Source organism: Parasteatoda tepidariorum, chromosome 2 (assembly GCF_043381705.1).
Source record: "Parasteatoda tepidariorum isolate YZ-2023 chromosome 2, CAS_Ptep_4.0, whole genome shotgun sequence".
NCBI lineage: Eukaryota > Metazoa > Arthropoda > Arachnida > Araneae > Theridiidae > Parasteatoda > Parasteatoda tepidariorum.
This window is the reverse complement of record NC_092205.1, coordinates 99573452-99591755: the sequence shown is the minus strand read 5'-3', so window position 1 is coordinate 99591755 and position 18304 is coordinate 99573452. Positions and strand designations below refer to the sequence as shown.

The 18304-nt window shown below is 30.5% G+C and overlaps 1 long non-coding RNA gene across 1 annotated transcript; it reads left to right on the top strand.

Annotated features, from left to right (window-relative positions):
- The first annotated feature begins 1603 nt into the window (after positions 1-1603).
- On the top strand, positions 1604-8838 carry LOC139425096 (uncharacterized). Its single transcript, XR_011636289.1, has 2 exons — positions 1604-1668; positions 8337-8838. It is a non-coding gene; the product is annotated as an uncharacterized lncRNA (long non-coding RNA).
- Positions 8839-18304: the final 9466 nt, after the last annotated feature.

Sequence of the window (18304 nt, the reverse complement as noted above, 5' to 3'; positions counted from 1 at the left end):
TTTTTGTCGTATCTTCGAATTAATTTTGCGTGAAAAAAAGATGAAATTAGTGAATTATTGATGCAAATGTTATATTGAAGCGTCTGATTAATAAATGATTCGCAATCAAAATAATTTGAGCAAATAAAAATAAGTAAGTACAAAGTAAAGTAAAACGTAAAAATTAAAATAGCGCACAGTAATGCATAAAGCATAAAGTGAAGCGAAAATAGAAGGTGTAAAAAGTAAAATATTTAATGAAGTAGAATATGTGTTTAGTACAATGAAGTAAAACAAAAAAAAGCGTAAAATGAAACGAAACATAAAATATTAAGCAGAAATTATAGCAGAGAAAAAAGAGTAGTAAAATGTGAACTATCAGGAAAAGTTAAAGCGTTTAAAATATGAAGTATAATGTAAAGTGGTATGTAAAGAGTGAGGTAAAGTGAAGCAAAAAGTAAATTTTTTTAAAAAAAAAGCGTAAGTAAAAAATACGGAGTTAAATAAACATAAAGTAAAACTCTGAAACTACAAAAAGGGAAGTATATAAAAAAGTCAAGCATAACTTAATAAAATGAGTAAAATATTAAGAAACGTGTAAAGCAAATAAAAGTAAATTCAAGTGAAGAGTATATACAGTAAAGTGTAAAATAAAGCATTAACTATAAAATTGAATGTCGAATAATATAAAGCAAAAAATTATAAAAGAAACTATCATGTAGAGAATAAAATAAAGCTTGAAGTATAAAACAATGCATGAAGTAAAAATTATATTAAAATGTAAAATATAATAAAGTAAAGAAGACTCTAAAATATAATGTAGTAAAAAATACAGCATAGTTTAAAGTACAGTATGAAATAGAAGCGTGAAGTAAACAAAGCATAAATAAAAGTATGAAGTAAAATAGAATGTGAAGTATAAATTAAATCATAAAATGCGAAGTAAACAACTAGTAAAGTAACGCGTAAAGTAAAAAGTGGAAAACATAATGTAAAAATTGTACAAACTAAAAAGTAAGCGTAGAATTAAATGTAAAATAAAATGCGTGTGAAGTGGAAATTAGAAGGTTAAGTAAAACGTGAAGTATAAATTACAGCGTAAGATATAAAGTAAAGCATAAAACATAAAGTGAAGCTTAATGTAAAATAAGCAAATCACGTCTTATACTTAAGTAAGAAAGTAACAACGCACTATCTTGCTCTAATTTTGGCTCTTACTGAAATAATCTAATTTTAGAATTCAAATAAACAAGGTAACTTTTCAAAAATTAAAATTAGTAGATACCTCAATTCATTTTAGTGAAGAGTATTAATTATTTCTGTTTTTCTGTTAAAAATCTTGATCTATGAAACACGTAACAGCAATTGTTGTCCAACTTTTATTTTAAATTTGTTAATTAAGTTATTTTAATTGCTATTTTTTTAAAAGAAATTTTATTTTAAAAATGATGTGATTTAAATGTCTTTCGCAAGCGTGGCTCACATCCCACCTGCCACTTGTCTGAAAAAGAAAAAAAAATCTCAAACCCTACCCCCTTTATGTCCTTGCATAATGCTTGAAAGATCCCTATAATGTTGCATAAGTATTAATGTAATAATAATAATAATAAATATGTGATGTTTTTTCAGCTTTCGAAAAGTTCATGAACTACAAATTCAACGATGATTCGACATCTTAGCTTTTTAACGGTAAGTAATATAAAAGAAGAGTTTAATAATTTTCATGTTCATTTATATAAGCACTCCAACATTTATATAAATTTTCAAGAAAACAAAGAGAATACGCTATATAAATAAAGACATCAATCCTCATTTCGTATACTAAAAAGAATTTGCGTCCAAAACTTAGCCTAGACAACTTATATGTCAAAAACTCAAACAATAAAACAATTGTTTTCGTTCAGAAAATTGTTCTGGACCTTCCAATCAAGTTAAATCAGGAAATAAGGAAAGGGTACGCAAAAAATAACGCGATACATGCAAATTACAGGGTGGCTGCGACTGTTACAAATATCGAATCATTTTGTTGTATAGATATTAAATTGAAAATGATAAATATATGATGAACACTATAAATGGAAGTTTGCCTTAAAAAAATTTTTATTCGAACAGACCTCCATCTTTATCGATTGCTAAAGATAATCTCCTGCGCCATTGTCCGATGGCGGCCTGAATTAAGAGGTAATTGGTCCCATTCACACAATAAAAAAAGCTATGGGGGGCGTCTGTGCTGCTCAGCATTCACTTTAGACTCTAAAATACCCCAAACACAATAGTCTAGAGCACTCTTCCCCAACCTTCTTATCACTGCGGACCAGTCAACGTTAGATAATTTTACCACTGTGGAGGGGGGGGGGCGTTGATAGTTTATATCTTATATTATTTTGCTTTATTAATTGTACTTTAATTGTATTTCAACATTCCTTCAAAATAAAATACAGTACACCAAAAAATAAACATAAAGTGATTTAACATTTTAACTTGCTAGAACGTTAAATCAATGAGAACCCTGAGCTTGTTTCTTTGCAATGAGACGGTTCCATCTGCGGGTAATCGGAGACAATGATACATTACAAGCATTAAAAAATTTATGTCACTACCTTCGGGGATCCCTTTTTTTGAAATAAATAAAATTTTAATGGAGCGAAGATATTCTTAATTTGGTGTATAAACCTAGGAATTTAAATTCAGGTTCAATGAAATGGGCGACCGTTACCATTTGATACTGGTCTAGAACACTGGTCTAGAGGATTAAGATCTAGTGAAGAAGAGGGACAATCTTCTTGCTTAATAAATTTGAGACAATTGACATGGAACCAAACCATGTTGTTTTGGCTCGGTGTGACGGTGCAGAATCTTGCTAAAATATCCATGCTTTTTTGGTATATAATCTGTCAGCATGTGTAGCCAATACTTCCTTTTTGTAATATTCGGCATTGACTTTCGATGTTACCCCGTTATCGATGAATTTTAGAGAAAAATTTTCCGTTATTTGGCACTGCAACCCAAACCATAACAGAATTCTTGTGCTGAAAGCGTTGAAAAGTTCTTACACTTTCAGGTATAGCATCGAAGGTTGCTGAATAAACAACATTATTTTTAGCATTATAACTTTATTGTATGCAAAATATTTACAATTCAGAAAAGACTATTCTGTTAACAATTTGTTACTGTGTCGGTCAAGCGATTTCTTGCACCATCGTAACTTTTTTTAATTTTTGAGCAGTTGTCAAACCTTGAACTTTTCTTTTGAGAAAGACTCTCACTCACTTCTACAACCATTTTATTAGTAGGGCTCTGTGGATTTTTTTGTATCTTATCAGGAGTTTTAAAATGCTCATTTTTGTGCGAAAGGAGCGTGGACTACCTGACCTGGGTTGATCTTTGCAGCTTTTAGTATCCAATAATCGATTTATAGTTATATATATATATATGCTCTATTATACCCTAGAGATTTAAATTGCTTGCAGATTTCTACCTGCAGAAAATCCGTGATCGAAAAGCTTTTTAAACTTCAGTCCTTTCGATTCCATCCTTAAAATTATTCTAAATGCTTTGCTTTAAGCAAGAATCGTCTGCACTTATAGAAAGCGCCAATCACAGGAACAGTGAGAGAGAAATTGTTTTGCCAATTGATTAAAATTAATTACATTTTTTCGTGTAACTGTATTTTGTAGCTACCCTGTGAAATGATTAAATTTCCTGCTGGAAATGTTCAAAATCTTGACGAGGACTGAAGAAAAATTAAAATGTTTTAATCAATGAATTATAGGTGACAATGTTAATTGTAACAAATCCTGATAGGGAACTGTGCTTTCTAATAAAGAGAATAAAACCATTTCGAGATTAATCACCTGTAGTATTAACACGTTGAATGCCACGCTAATTTTACATGGCTTGCCCGTCTGGCCAGAATGATTTTCTCAGTATATATTGCAGTAATTTCTTCAAACCATTTTAGTAGCGATAGTAATACGAGACGCATCCAGAAAGTAAGTTTCCCGATGTTTATTCCTTTAAAGTAAACGTAATTAGCTATATCAACTGCGCATGCTTAATAGATCCCTGAACTATGAATCATATGCCAGCCGAAGAGGTCCCTGCTCGTACCAGCACCGTAGTGGCAGTGGTCCGAAATGAAAGCTTTTATTCTTCTCCTGCCACCTGCGAGGTTCGGTCAGTGATAAAGTTCTTGAATGCGCAAAGCATTGCGAAAATTGAAATTCATTCTCATGTCTATGAGCCGAACATCTTGAGTAAGCAGATGGTGCGTAGCTGGTGTAAGCAGTTTTCCAATGCTCGTCTACATACGGCTCGACGCACAGATGTTTAGGCAGAATTTGGCTGGGAGTTGTTTGATCATCCACTCTACAGTCCTGATCTTGCTCCCAGCGATTTTTACCTTTTCTTACACCTCGAGAAATTCCTGTCCTCCGGTGAGTGTTTTGGCAACAACGTAGAGCTGAAGACGTCTGTCACACGCACGCTGGTTCCATTCACTGGCGGCAGAGTTCTACGACAGATGGATACAAAAGTTGATTCCACGATACGACAAGTGTCCCAATTCTGGTGGTGGCTATGTAGAAAAGTAGCTGAAACATTGCTGTACTTGTTGCCAATAAATATGTTCCTGAAAGTATGAGTTCTTCTTTGAAAAAAAATAGGGAAACTTACTTTCTTTATGCCCTTCGTATAAAAAAATTAAAAGTATTAAAAATTTACTCGAATTATGTGTTTCTTATTATCCTCGCTTCACCGGTGACTCCAGTGGCTCTACGAACAAACTCAGGGCCGGTCACCGGTGACCCCCATGGCATTCAACGTGGTAAATTATTAAACGTTTTATTGAAAAGTCTTGATAAAGAATGGTAACATTATCCAAGTAAAATAAACGTTTTAAATTAAATCTCAAAGTAGCAAAGTATTATATTTATTGAACTGCGGTTAAACCTTGTTCATTTTGACATAGTCCTAAAATGAGGTAAAAAAAAATTAAATTAAAAAGCTTAAAATAAATGAATTTTTTAGTCATAAATAACTAAGAATTACTAAGTAGAGTTTTTTTTGCCGTATCTTCGATTATGATCTTATTTTTCATTAAAAAAACAAATTAGTAAATTAGAAGCATAAATTACATAACGTTTTACTGAATCATCCCGATATTAAATCACGCCAAAACCAAATTAAAGTAAATTTAAGCATGAAATAAAGTGCAAAATTTAATATAAATAGTAAAATAAGAATTGTACATAGTAGTAATGTATAATACTTGTATAAAGTAAAGCTTAAAATATGATTGCATCCTTAAATTTATTCTAAATGATTTTTTAATCAATGAATTATAGGTGACTAATTAATTGTAACAAGTCCTGATAGGGAACTGTGCTTTCTAATAAAGAGAATAAAACCATCTCGAGATTAATCACCTGTAGTATTAACACCTTGAATGCCACGCTAATTTTACATGGCTTGCTCGTCTGGCCAGAATTATTTTCTCAGTATATATTGCATTAATTTCTTCAAGCCATTTTAGTAGCGATAATAATACGAGACGCCTCCAGAAAGTAAGTTTCCCGATGTTTTCTCCTTTAAAGTAAGCGTAATTAGCCGTGTCAATTGCGCATGCGTAATAAATCCCTGACATATGAATCATATGCCAGCCGAAGAGGTCCCTCCTCGTTCCAGCAGCTTTGGAAGCTTTTATTCCTTCTCCTGCCACCTGCGAGGTTCGGTCAGTGATAAAGTTCTTGAGTGCGCAAAGCATTGCGAAAATTGAAATTCATCGTCAGGTCTATGGGCCGAACATCTTGAGTAAGTAGATGGCGCATCGCTGGTGTAAGCAGTTTTAAAATGCTCGTCCACATACGGCTCGACGCGCAGATGTTTTGACAGAATTTGGCTGGGAGTTGTTTGATCATCCACCCTACATCCCTGATCTTGCTCCCAGCGATTTTCACCTTTTCGTGCACCTCAAGTAATTCCTGTCCTCCGGTAAGCGTTTTGGCAAGAACGTAGAGTTGAAGACGTCTGTCACACGCTGGTTCCATTCAATGGCGGCAGAGTTCTACGACAGAGGGATACAAAAGTTGATTCCACGATACGACAAGTGTCCCAATAGTGGTGGTGGCTATGTAGAAAAGTAGCTGAAACATTGCTGTACTTGTTGCCAATAAATATGTTCCTGAAAGTATGAGTCCTTCTTTGAAAAAAAATAGGGAAACTTACTTTCTTATGCCCCTCGTATCAAAAAATTAAAAGTATTAAAAATTTACTCGAATTATGTGCTTCTTATAATCTTGGCTTCACCGATGACCCCCGTGGATCTACGAACAAACTCAGGGCCGGTCACCGGTGACCCCCATGGCATTCAACTAGTTAATAAGGTAAATTGCTACATTCATGTATCTTAAACTAGTTTTAAGCTCGGAAGAGTTTATTAGTTTTGTAGATTGAATGATTCTGATTACTGAACTTGCTATAGCCCTGTTGCTGGACTAATTGTTGAATTTGAAATCCCTAGGCTGTTGGACAATTTGCAGTTNAAAAATAAAATAAAATTAAAAAGCCTAAAATAAATGAATTTTTTGGTCATAAATAACTAAGAATTACTAAATCGAGTTTTCTTCGATTATGATCTTATTTTTCATTAAAAAAAAAAACATTAAATTAGTAAATTAGAAGCATAAATTACATAATGTTTTACTGAATCATCCCTATATTAAATCATGCGAAAACCAAATTAAAGTAAATTTAAGCATGAAATAGAGTGCAAAAATTAATATAAATAGTAAAATAGTAATGTATAAAATACTTGTATAAAGTAAAGCTTAAAATATAAGGAATGCATACTTTTTACTTCACTAAACATTTTACTCTTTAAAGTATAAGTAGAAATTATTGAAAGAATAAAGATTAGTAAAGAGTAAAGTACCGGGTAAACTAAAAGAGTAAAGTATAAAATGCGAAGTATAGAAAAAAGTTAAACATAATATAAAGTATACCGTAAGTAACGCATAAAATATAAAGAAAAGTGTAAAGTATAATGAAAAGCGCGAAGCAAATAAAGGGTAAGATACCGTGAAATATATAGGAAAGTATAAACCAAAGCTTTAAATGTAAAGTAATGTAAAGCAATTTAAAATAATTTAGCCAAAATGTAAAACGCGCAAAGCAATGTAAAATAATAATGTAATAAGCAATAAAAATGACGCTTAAAATGTATTGTAAGGAGCAGCATGAAGTTTAAGGTAAATAATAGTATACAATAACGCATTAAAAAAATAACACGTAAACGTAACGCATGAGAAAAGGAACGCATAAAAATGTCGAAGTCATATACAAGAAGAAAAAATACACTTTGAGGTAAGGTGTAGAAGCAACATGCAAAATAAAATAAAGCTTATCAGTTAAACATGAAATTTTTATGCGTAAGGAAAAGTAACACGTTAAGAAAGGCGCCAAAATGATAACGCATAAGAAAAATAGAAGTAACGTATAAAAGAATTATGCATTAAGAAAAAGACAGAGTACAGTAAGACCCCGTTCAACGCGTAAGATACGTTCTATCAAAATGGAGCGTAATGCGAAACAGCGCTAAACGAGGCTGTCTTAACATGTAAATAATGGGGTTAGGGGAAGATGGATAGAAAATTATCTAGGTATTATGTTTTTTTAATAAAAATAAAACCAAACATTTATTTCTTACAGAAATAAAATAAATGTAAACGAATATACGTACTTATAAAAAAACAAATAAAATTCACTTCAAGGTATTATGAAAAAATATATTGAATTAAATTTAATGAATAATTAGTTAAACATAAAAAAATTGTTAGTCTTTTGAACAAGCGTAATAATGCCATATTAACAATCACTACATTTAATCAGACAAAAAAAAACAATAAATTACGAGTTCACATCTCTTTAAAAATAATTGTATTAGTTAAAAAAAAACAGTTGAAACTGATGGTTTAACGGTAAAAGTTTTGCCATAATAATTTGGTCAACATTTCATACATATGTTTAATTGTTCTGATATAATTTATTAAATGGTTTTCAAAGAGATCATTATTATGCTAATGTTACAGGTAAAGATAAAAATGATTTTTCGAGTACACTTGTTCGTAAAATTTTGACGAGATTAATGGTATAATTAAAAGTACCCTTATTCAGTTACGGTAGAGGGAAAGCATTTGGCCTTGGACCACACAATATGGTGGTCTCGAGAGGGTATGGCAGTCACTTTTCTGAAGTTGTCTTTTCTTCTCTACTCTATGAATAAGAAACAAAACTTTTGCAAACATTATGAATTGTAAAAGCATGTTATAAAGAGGTAATATAGTGTTATTTATTTACAGGATCTTAAGATACTTGGAAAAGTGAGAGTTAAAATCGACAAGTCGCAAAACTGTTTAGAAGATGATGGTATGTTATAATTGAACGTACGCCACCCCTGTCATTTCGTTACAGTCTCCAACGTACACTAAATTTACTCCTACATATTCAAGAACAATTTGATTTAAAATCTTCTATAAACTGAAAGGTTCGCCGCATGTTATGATGTTCAACAATTCACGTCACAGGGGAGGTTTGAGTGAGAAAGTTCCATTGAAAGAAGATTATTTTCGAAGAAATAAACGAGAACTGTAAAGGCGGCCAAGTTAACTTACTAAAATGTTTAATTATATTTTTTATATTAATTATATTTCATTATACTTTATTTATACTCATATTTTATTTATACTTATAATTCTATTTATACTTATAATTTTATTTATACTTACAATTTTATTATTATTATTTATACTTTATATGTAATTTTCTTATTCTTGTGAATCTAATTAAAATGTATTGCGTGTGTGTTTCTTACTTTACCCCTAAAACATGAAATAAGGTATTGAAAAAGAATATTACTTTAAACTAAATTACTCTTGAAATATAATAAATTTACAGCATCTTAATTTTATCGATTAATAGTTAAAATGCTATTGGAGCAAAAAATAAATCCCTTTTTTAACAAGTTATGTGAGATATAATTAAATTGGAATTCACTTTCTCATTTTGTAGCTCTATTACAAGTAATCACGCTTAATTAGATACGATGTATATTATATCAGATATTAATAATTCTGAACATAAATTAGAAATTGATTTGGACTTACTCTCTAAATAACCGATCAGTTCGGTAAATACAAAATATCTAACAACTTCTAGCAAACTGTATAATAAATATTTGAAAATTATGGTTTCTGTAACCGAGAAAATTATAAGACATACAGAAAAAAGCAAAAGTTAAGTGCTTAAAAGCAGCGCATAAAGATAAGGATTAATTTATTATGTCAGGAAAATCGTTAAACACTAAAAATTGTTAAACACTAAAATTACAATATTTATATTTTAAAAAAAGGTTTTGCAGGCTTAAATAATGTTTTAAAAGAACTAAGACAGCTGCTTTTAAAATGTTAAAAGAAGGTACATGTTTTCACTTAAAATGGGAATTCATTCTTTAGTCAGCTCGGTAGCCATCGAAGCATATGTTGCTACATTTTAAACGTCCAAGAAAATGAGACAATTTAAAGTTTTTATTTTACTTGAGTTAGAGGAATTTTAGAAGTATTTATGCATTTCAGTTTTCTGTAAGGTTTTGGAATACATACGAAAAAAGCGTCGTGATAATACATTTTTTCTTTTAATTAATCTTTGTTTGAATTATCCAGGGTTGATTGTGCTCCGGAAAAAATCTGGAATTTTCAAATAATCATTCATCACAGAAGTTTCCGGAAATCAAATTTTCAAAGGTGGAGCTTGTAACACAGTTTATTTATTTGTTTGAAAGGGAGAGCCAGTGCGATACTTCTTTAGCTTATATTCATGATTAATATTAATTTTTTATCAGTAAATAGTTGTTATAATCATAAACGAAAGAAAGAAAGACATATTTGAAATTTTAATTACTTCTCCAGGTCATATAGGTATGTGTAGAATTAAAATGTGTTTTAAGTAAACTAAAAAAAAAGTTTTGAGAAAAAGGCAAAAAGCCGTGTTTAAATTTTTTTCAATTTCACTTTTTTTTTAACTCAAGTAATTTTCCGGAATTTTTACTTGGGCTCACAATCACCCCTGATTATTAAATGTAACCTATAAAAATGAAATTTAAAACTACACAAATTCAGAATAAAAAAAAATTCAAATTGGAAAAATAACATAAAAACTCAATTGGAAATAAATTTAATGTTAAATTAACTATTTTTTTTCCACATTAGTAAGTAAGTTAAAATAATCAAATTCCACCTGAAGGAAAATTTTAAATATCACATATACCTAGATATGTTTACAAATTCAAATAACTAAAATGTGGAAGTGAAAAATTATTCCTTGCAAATGAATTAAAAGAAAAAAGCAGGAATTTATACTCTTACTGATGTCATCACACATGTGACGTCAACATAACATGCGTCTATATTAATTTATATAAATATAAGCATCGAGTCCTTTAATTAAAATAAATCTTTAAATAGATTGGTTTTGGTTCGCCAAATTAATTTTAAGAAATCGTATTACTTAACTTTTCGGAATAGTATAAAAATTGCACTAAAAAAGGTCAATTTTTAAATATAAAAATAAAATTACTGATTTTTTTTTTTTTTTAGTCAAAAGTGGCTGCAGAAAATTATAATTTTACTGCTATTAGTTTTCACTGAGAAATCCAAAATACAGCCGATATGACCTATTTAATAACTCGAAAACTAATTCGAAATACAAACTGAAACTAGTTATTCATTTTCTCTAACAATAGTAGCGTTTGAATTTAAAACAATCACAATTCTTTTATTAACAGTTTTCACCAAACTGAATTACGCGACGCAAAACAGCGATTTTATCTTTGACGCATAACAACTCAACTAATCCAACATTTGGATAAAAGATTTTTTTAATATTTTTCTGTAAGTGTGTAAAATTTTATTTAATAGGTTTTGTGCGCTCGGTAAAAATTTTCTGAAACGGTAGTGGTGGCATCAACAGTTTTATTTAATAAAGAGACATAACTTATTTTGCTGATGAAACACAAGCACCTTCAGAATTTAAAACTTTAATGAGCGTATCGTATATACCAGATAAAGTTTCCGAGCAAAACGATAAAAGTAGACTAAGGTAGAAAAATAATCCATCTGAGTTCTGTAAGCCATGGCGTACTAATATTAATCTGTAATAATAATTATTTCTGTAATAATAATCTGTAAATAATAATAATCTGTAATAATAATTATATAATGCGTTTAGGGGTACGCGCACGGTACATTTTAGACGAATTCCAGGTTGCAATCTTGAGCAGGAGCATTTCATCAACTGTAATTTAAATAAATTATAATAGCTGATGTATTGAACAATAATGAAGAACACTGCACTGAGTCCACTGTTTAAAAAAAATTTACTTTTTTTTTACTTGAATTTCATAGCTTTCCTTTGTCAAGATTTTTATTCAAGCAAGTAGAGNCCAATGAAACTGTTCAAAGTTTTTGTTGTTAATATATTTCTGACATAACTCAATAAGGGTAATGAAGCCAAATATCTTCGCTTTTGCATCAACAAGAGTTTTATTTGTTCCTTGAAGTTTCTTATTTAATATATTCAGTTTTTCAAAGATATTGGCTAAATAACTCACAAATGCTTTACCATCGACTGTAAACAGATACTTCATTTCAGGTTTGTCGCTTAAAAAATCCCTAAGTCACATAATATTTATTGACCGCAATTATTTAAGAATTTGCTTTTTTCCTTCAATTTTGTCACCGAAATCTCGCATTGAATTTAAATGGCCCTGAGCAAAAGGTTTAAACTCATGTCGAGTCCATTTTTTAATTGCCCCACGTTGGGAAACACTGATGTAGAGTCGAATTTATATCAGAAAATAATTGTCTATTTAAAATATTTTAAGAGTTTCGAATAGATAGCAAACCACTTATTTCATCAGCAAAACATAAATAATTTTCACTTTGAGAGTAGTAAAACTATCATTTAAAAACTCTTGTGTTTTAACTTTCAAGACAAAGCGGTCAAATAGGCAGGCACAAGCTAATCATTTCGTATGAGCCAATCTATAATTTATAGAAAATGGTATGATAATATTAAAATGGCTGTCATAAACTCTTCATGAATTAGACTAGCATATATTTGTTCTTAAATGGGATACTTTTTGCAGCATGAAGTCTAAAGGCAAAATAGTACTCAATAGTTTCATAATGTATTATCAGGGCCTGATTATCGCCTAGGCACGGGCCTAGGGCCCACACTTTCTGGGGGGCCTTAAAAGTTAGTAAAAAGTCCACAATATTACATTTAAAATAATACTGAAAGAAACAATTTATCTCAAAAAAGACATTCTCTATTTCAAATTATCTTTATATTGTGATAAACCAAACTTGTGTAAACATTACACTAATCAATTTCGTAAGTACAACTGAATTTTAATTGGAGAAATTTTTACTCCAAAGGCAAATGCATATTCCCAAAGTCTTTTATAAATGATTAGTGTCAACAAGAACTTATCAAATATGTAAAGCTGTAGATGGAAGGCTGCAATCTTAAAAATAATTAAGCTAATCAGGGATTTAAAGGAAAAATCATTGATTTCAATTGTGAAAACTTTATCTTAGAAAAATAATCTCCAATTGTCTACTTTCAAAATTTTTTAGAATGTTTCTCTTGAATCATGCAGTTTAATAGATTCTTCAGAAATTTAATTTCAAAATATCTTGTTATGGACCCCGAAAATTTTGAGGCCCTTGGGCCTGAATTTGTCTTGATCGGTCCCTGTGTATTATAAATATGAGTGATATTGTTATAAGAAAGTTTTGACAGAAATTCTTTAATTATATAAAAAAAAAAATACTCTTACAATTCAACTTTTATTTATAACACAACGTTAAATAATTAATGCTTACATAAATTGCGAGATCTAATATTTTAAAGAAAAATATTAGTTTCACTTACCCCCCAAAAAGGAATAAGTAACTCTTATTACTAAACGACCAAGAAATATGGTTATCCTGGTAGACTCATTTGAAGTCAAAAGTTGTGCTTCTGCGTGATTTCCTATTTTATTTTATGTCCGTCGCTGAACAGATGACGCAATTTTGCTTTCATGTTCAATTCCGATGCCTTGTAAATTTTAACACAATCCTGGAGACAAGGCAACTCCTTAATCAAATATTTGGAGAAATTTGCCTTCGTGGAAGACTTTGATGAAACTAGCCTGCATTTGCGTTACATAGAGGGGAAAACCTCGCAATGTGGCACACTATTTAAGTACGTCTGAATATATTTCTAAGTGTATGTATATAATAGCGTTAAAATGGAGAAAGTGTTGTTATGTATATAAATTCCATCACGTGATCCAGCAAGGAATGTGCTAATCTGTATTTTACGGTAATTTATCTTATGCTTACATAATATCTTCCGTTGCTTGCATTCTCTCAGGGCTAAAGAGAATAGAAGGTCTAGTTCACTCCGCTCTTAGAGTTGAAGCTACGNTTAAAAAAAAAACTTTCTTGGTTATTATATTAAAAAAATACCATTTTAAACTTATAAAAATGTTTTGCTAGTTGGTGAAAATGACACGATAAATACTTTATTTTAAAAAGTTCAGTTTTAACTTTAACTATTAAGAAAAATGAAGGCATATATCGACACTTTTTTTATCTACATATTCTTTTATAACGATAAGTTAAGTTAAATTTAGAATCCCTGATTTTAAAATATGCCGTTAATAGCAATTTGTTCATACTTAATCATTAGGAAACATCAACCTTAAACGTTAATTACTGAAACAAAATAATAATTTAGGTTCATAATGACATTGGAAATTTTACAATTGTGTATAGATATTTAAACTTACGATGATATAATTTATAGATATTTAAGAGAATATAATTTTTAAAAAAAAATCATAAATACTTAGAATAACTACATTAAAAAATATGTTATAAAATTAGGAGAATTTCAACTATATATTTTATTTGCACTTTAATTTTCATTGACTTTATCTATTTTTTTTAAATTTTTATCCACCTGCCTTTCTTTTTGAAGTAACGAGGCGGTTTCTAAGATAATTCATTTATATAAAAGTTCTTAACGACAGAATAAACGTATTGCTGTTTTATATTAACTGTGTCATTTCGGGATCTATTCTTTAGGGAACACGTGGAAAATTATATTTTTTCCTTTTGTTTTCTATCAGAATTGTTGCAATCGCGCAAACTGGCATTTCGATAATAGTTTTAAATTCACTGCAAAAACTGAAGAAAGTCATTATAGAAAATAACAAATCCAGCCCTTCTATTAATTCTCTTTAGCCCACATGCTATTTTAAATTTATGAACTTGTTATTACAAAAATCACTTAAAGATAAAATTTATAATGAGGCAATCTTAAAAATATATCAATTTTCACTCAGTTTTAAAATTCACTCAATATCATTAAATTTCAAACTGAAGGTTAAACTAAGGCTTTCGTGTTCCTGGCATAAGGGGGAGAAATACGAATAAAATCATTCTGACAATTAGAACAAAAACTTTAAAATGCGATAAATATATAAAAAATAAGCTACATTAGAAACATGCATAAACTAAACATTCTGTTAAATTTCATGAATTTATCTATAAATCAAACCACATTTAAACTTTCCGAAACTTATTTCATGTATAACGAGGCGTCAATAAACTACTATAAAAATATCTTTATAGTAAGGTTATTTTCTCTCCCGATTTTATAATGGTAATTGTATTCTCCCTAATAACTTGTATTGTTACGTAATTAATCATCAATGGTAGATGGATCATGAGTTAGAGTCCTCTTGCCGCCATTCTAACTTGGAGAAATTTTCCTCTGCATGTAGCGCAAGTGCGGGTTAGTTGCATCAAAAAGTCCTCGAAACCAAATTCTAGATCCAGGAGTTTCCTTGTCTTCTAGGTTGAGCTCTAAATTTCAAATTACGAAATTGAAAATGGTAGTCGCAAGCGGCTACCAATCTTCGGATCGGCTGTTCACCAACGGCTATAAAGTAAAATAACATGCAATGAGCTCAGGGAATAGAGCGTTCACCTTCCAATGAATTCCGCACCCTGCTCGCACCGACCATAGTGCTGACAATAGACAGTGGTAGACGGATCCTACGTTAGAGTCCCCTTACTGTCAGGCTAACCGTGGGAGGTTTTTCTCACCATGTAACGCAAATGCGGGTTGGTTTCATCAAAAAGTCCACGAAGGCAAATTTCTCCCATTACTTGATCGAAGATTTCCCTTGTCTTCCGGATTCGAATCAAAATTTTAAGGCTGCGAAGTTGAACATTAGTAGTCGTAAACCCAAAAATTGTGTCGGCTGTTCAACAACGGTTATAAAATTAAAATAAACTGTAGTTAGAGCAATGGTGGCTAAAGGAATAGAACACTCGCCTCCCAAAGAGATGCTCGGGATAAAATTATAAGGCTACGGTAGTCGTCAAGACAAAAATTGGGTCGGCAGTGTTCGTTAGTATTAATTCATTTTCTTGTCTGTGAGGATAGAACTTTGCATTCAAACTATTTAGGACTAGCTAAGAGACATAAATCTTTACAAGAAATCCTTTCCTGTTGATAACGCTTGCAAGCAGAATTTATAATCGTTTTGACTTTAAAACAACGATTTATTGCAGACCGATATGTTTTTTAAAAAAAGGGGGAGTGTCTATTCCTTCTTATGAAACCAAATGAATCATGCGGTGACAAAAAATTTACAATTTGTCCAGCAGATCATAAAAATAGAACAACCTCGGTGTTTTGTCTCTCGATAGCTCTCAATCTTTAAATACATCTCAAATTGTAAAACCACAGATGGACTGAATGTTTTTCACATTTTTATTTCACTCTCACCTCCACAATTAACACTCTCGGTCTCTCTTATTTTCTTTCTTGCGATAACAGCGCCGCTTTTACAGTGGCTAGGCACAACATGCCACCCGCCTTGACAATTTCACAAAAATAAACAATTTTCAACAGACGTAAACTACAGTTCAATTTATAATTCAAAATTCACTTAAAGTTGGTTAGAATTAAATGTACAATTTCATAATTTACAGATCTTTTATCGATACCTTTGTTTGTTTTTGATGTCACCACTCTAATTATATTATCAACGCCTGGGTGAACCTTAATTCTTTTAGCAAGATTTCAATACCCTTGAATTATCCTCACCATTCACTAAAACCACTTCATTTTCTTTAAACTCTTCGCTAACCTTATTCCATTTAGGTCTAGTCTGCAGACGATTTAAATAATCTGTTAAAGAAATAAGTTGAATGTTTGACCCTTTTCTGATAATAAGCTATCAAACTTTACTCTGCTAACAAATTATTTCTGTTCTAAAATATAGTATTCATACATTTTCTGGGTATTCTTTATAGTTTTTTTTTAAATATTTTAAAGTTAGAAAATTATCTCAACGGTTGCCGTCATCATTTTCTTATTTTAGTTTTCAACTTTTACTGTTAAATAAATTAAAGCATATAAGAAAACTTTTATAGTATCATTTTGTCCGATATTAATCTGAACTATAAAAGCGTCCTTCTATTTTATTAATTGAAATGCCTAATTTTAATATAGTTTCTTATTTGTAATTGTAATAGTAATTTTTTTTGTATATATTATCACTAGGAAACAAAACTCTTAAATGCTAATTACTAAAAAATTAATCTTCGAGCATATAATAATGGAAATATATCATAAATACTTAAGGTTAAGGCGTTATAATTAAAACATAAATATTTTGAATAATGACATTAAAAAATATATTATTAAATTGGATGAATTTTTAAGCATTAAGTTCAGAACTTCATTTCTTTTTTTTCGGCCTTGTACATTTTTTTTCTTTTCTGTTTAAAGCTACAAGGCGGTATCGATTTCAATGGCGAAATTAAAAGTTCTTAAGCGTCTCAACAAAAAACATAATGCTTTAATTCACCGCATTATAAATTCTTCCAGCACATTTTATTATTCTTTTGACGAAACCTTTAAATTTTCTGAAATAAGACATGGAAAATCGCGTTTTCTCATTTTGTGTTTCATAAACAATTCTTGCCGGTTGCTATCGCGCAAGCTCATATTTGACTACTACGATAAACTTTCTGCAATCAGGTGAGAAGAAAATCGCCTCTAATTAAACAAAAACTATAGAATGCATTGAAATAAGTTTAAAAATAATGCTAGTTACGTGGGAAGAAATTTATTTCTAAAGCGAGATGCTGCGCGCCGTGACGTCACTGATTGAAATCAGAAGCTCGGAGCGGCACGAGTCCTAGCCTTTCTATTGTCTCTTTAGTCCCGCTTGCACTAGGCAAATTTGCCATCACTTGGATTTTACTTTTAGAAATTACCTTAAGACATTTAAGAATTTTTTTAATTATTCTCTTAACAACTGATCGTCCGTTAATTGTACAAAAACTGGCTCGAATGTTGGCTAAAGTAGCCTCAAATACCTGTATGCAAATAAAGAACATGATAAAGACTAACAATTGATTCCGAAATTTGATAATTGTTTGGAATTAAGATAGGATACTTTTGTTCTGAAGTTAAGATCGAATGTTTAAGTCTGCCACCAACACGAAGTATATGCATTTCATCTAAAAACGGAGATAAATTCAACAAATTGTAAGAAGATGGTAAATCGCTGTCCTTTTTCAAAACGTTTAATTTCTTTCGTAAAATACACTGACAGAACATTATTCACTAAATAAATTCAAGTGCGGTTAAATTGCAGTTTTTATGATATGGGCTTCTTGCATTTCCCTTGAAAAGCAAACACCATGCAATGATTATTTGCAGTTTCGAAAACGAACACTTATCAATGATAGGGAGTATCTTAGTATTTTGTACTACAAAAAACACAACATCATTTTGGTGATCTTTTAGCTCTTTTTTTGTATAATTCACTGTTCGACATGATGTTGAATTCACTAGGTATATATGTTCTCGCTAATACAACTGCTAGTGATCAACGTAGTAACCTCGTAATTTTGAGCTACTCTAAGAAGACGAGGAAACTCCTGGATTAAACATTGGAAACGACTAACCTTCGCGGTAGAATTTTTGACAGAATTTACCAGCCTTTGCGTAAATGAAGAATAAAACCTCGTAAAATTCTCAAATCAATTTAATCTGATTTCCTTCACTTCTTTTCATCAGTTTTTAATAATTTTTACTGATATAGTAGCAAAATCTTTTGTATGTATTTTACTTGAGTCATTTTACCGTTGTTAATAAGATGCCACATTTAGTCTATTCACTTTACAAAGAA